This window comes from Phaseolus vulgaris, chromosome 11 (assembly GCF_051622355.1).
Source record: "Phaseolus vulgaris cultivar YP4 chromosome 11, ASM5162235v1, whole genome shotgun sequence".
In the NCBI taxonomy this organism is placed as follows: Eukaryota; Viridiplantae; Streptophyta; class Magnoliopsida; order Fabales; family Fabaceae; genus Phaseolus; species Phaseolus vulgaris.
Genome location: NC_143508.1, coordinates 10670272 through 10673160, shown reverse-complemented (window position 1 = coordinate 10673160; position 2889 = coordinate 10670272). Strand labels below are relative to the sequence as shown.

At 30.7% G+C, this 2889-nt stretch overlaps 1 pseudogene; it reads left to right on the top strand.

The window, feature by feature from the left end:
* Nucleotides 1–349: 349 nt before the first annotated feature.
* LOC137834063 (uncharacterized) lies at nucleotides 350–2559 on the top strand (annotated as a pseudogene).
* Nucleotides 2560–2889: the final 330 nt, after the last annotated feature.

The following is a 2889-nucleotide window of genomic DNA, read 5'->3' as shown; positions in this document are numbered from 1 at the left end:
GACTTACTTAATACTCAATCCATTTAGTTATTAATCATATATCTTACACTCTTTCTCTTGAGCATTGGAGAGGTGAACTTCCACTCGATTTTCATCGCTAAAGCTCAACAAGAAAATTAGTCTCAAGACAGAGATTGGTCTACCTGAGATTCACCACCTTGGACGACTCAATCTCTAACCCGGTTAGAATGTTTATTTTAAAAAATCTAGTATATTATACTACTATTAATTTTTAATTTACTACATGTTTTGTTTTTTATTCATAAATTATATCTATTAGATGAATTTATTTGATTTTTATATTTAAGTAAATTTATTATATTTAATTTATTTTTGTTAGGAAATTAAGATGAATATACCTAATCAAGCTATCGAACAAGAAGATGAAACAAAACCTTTGTGGAGATATGTTTCAAAGCTAAGAAAAACAACTGGTGGTGGAAATAATATGATCCAATGTAGTTTGTGTAATTTTATATTGAATGGATCTTACACTCGAGTAAGAGCTCATTTATTAAAACTTACGGGAGCAGGAGTTAGAAGTTGTCCGTATGTGACCGCGTCAAAACTTGTTGAGTTAAAAAAATTAGACAATGAAGCAAAATTGAAAATAGAGGGTTTGAAACAAAAAAAAGTCTCTCTACCACCTGTATCTGATGAAGGAAATCAGACTAGGAGTGATGTTAACCCAAAATTCAAAGGTTTTTTACAAGCTGCTTTCAATATTCAGATGAGAGATACTCTTGATTGTGAAATTGCAAGAATGTTTTATTCTTCAGGACTACCGTTTCATTTAGCAATAAGTCCTTATTATAGAAGTGCATTTTCTAATGCAACCAATACTTCTAATCTTAGTGGATATGTACCGCCAACATATAATAAATTGAGAGGTCCTTTGCTTTCAAAGGAAAGAAGTCATGTAGAAAATCTTTTGCAACCTATACGAAACTCGTGGAATCAGAAAGGTGTAACAATTGTTAGTGATGGGTGGAGTGATCCTCAAAGAAGACCACTCATAAATTTCATGGCTATCACTGAGTGGGGATCAATGTTTTTAAAGTCAGTAGATGGATCTGGTGAGATAAAGGACAAAGAATTTATTGCTAAACACATGAGAGATGTAATTATGGAGGTTGGACACAACAATGTGGTACAAATAATAACTGATAATGCAGTTGTATGTAAGGCAGCGGGTATGCTCATAGGATATGAATTTCCTTCAATTTATTGGACTCCTTGTGCAGTTCACACATTGAATCTTGCATTGAAAATATTTGTGCAGCAAAAAATACTGATAAAAATAGTGATATTTATCATCAATGTTCTTAGATCTAACAAATTGTTGATGATGCTACCTTTGTTAAAAACTTTATTATGGGACACTCTATGAGATTATCAATGTTCAATAATTTCAACTCATTGAAGTTGCTCTCTGTTGCTCCAATAAGATTTGCTTCAACCATAGTCATGTCAAAAAGGTTTAGAAGTTTGAAAAAAGGACTCCAAGAGATGGTTATTAGTGATGAATGGTCTTTTTACAAAAAGGATAATGTGGATAGTGCACAATTTGTGAAAGAAATTTTGTTGAATGATAATTGGTGGATGAAGGTTGATTATATACTTGCTTTTACTGCCCCTATTTATGATGTTCTTAAAAAACAGATACGGATATGGCATCTCTTCACTTGGTATATGGAATGTGGGATTCAATGATTGAAAATGTGAAAATAGTCATATACCAACATGAAAGGAAGACAAAAGTTGAATATTCATCATTTTTCAATGTAGTGGAGTTAATATTAATTGATCGTTGGATAAGAGTAGCACACTTCTTCATTGTCTGGCTCATTCTTTAAATCCAAGGTAATACATTATATAGTTAAATTATTTCATAATTATATTTTGTTGTGTACATATTATTTATAATATCATAAATTTATAATATTATATTGATTTATGTTTATATGTTTTTAATTTTGTAGATATTATAATCGTGAATGGTTAGATGAAGATTCAAAAAGACTTGCCCCACATCAAGATCATGAAATTACTCAGGAAAGAAAAAAATGTTTTATGAGATACTTTGATGATGCAAACATAAGGACACAGGTAAATATAGAGTTTGCAAACTTTTCAGGTCGAAGAGAAGATTTTGATGATGCTGACTCTTTAAGGGATAGAAGTAAAATGGATGCAAAATCATGGTGGATTGTTCTTGGAACTCATGCACCAACACTTCAGAAGATAGCTCTTAAGCTACTTGGACAACCATGTTCTTCTTCTTGTTGTGAAAGAAATTGGAGTACCTACTCTTTCATACATTCTCTGAAAAGAAATAAGATGACACCTAAAAGGGCATAGGATCTAATATTTATCCATAGTAATCTCCGTCTTCTATCAAGAAATTCCTCAAAATACAAAGAAGAGGAAACTAAATTGTGGAATATTGCAGGAGATGATTTTTCATTGGATGAAAATGAAATTCTTGAGATTGTTAATTTATCTCTTGATGAACCAGAATTAGAAGTTGTATTTTTCAATGAGGATGAACAAATGTAAAATTCAAACATTATAATTTAAATATGTTTATCTTTTGTTAGATTTTTTTATAAATATATATATTTTTTAATTTTTCAGATTAGGAAGTACATTAATATATTTTAACAATATGTATATATATATATGTCGTGTCTCGTATTCTATATTTTTCAATTTAGCCGTATCTTCGTATCTGTATCCATGTTGTGTCCGTGTCTATGCTTCATAGCTTGTAATAATAGTTTTAAAGAAGTTCAAGCAAGTTGAGAGGATAATATTGTTGAACCAAGTGGTGTTCAAGCTTTGAAGAATCCAAACCCTTTGAAGGATGTTGAAGGCTTGACTATGCTT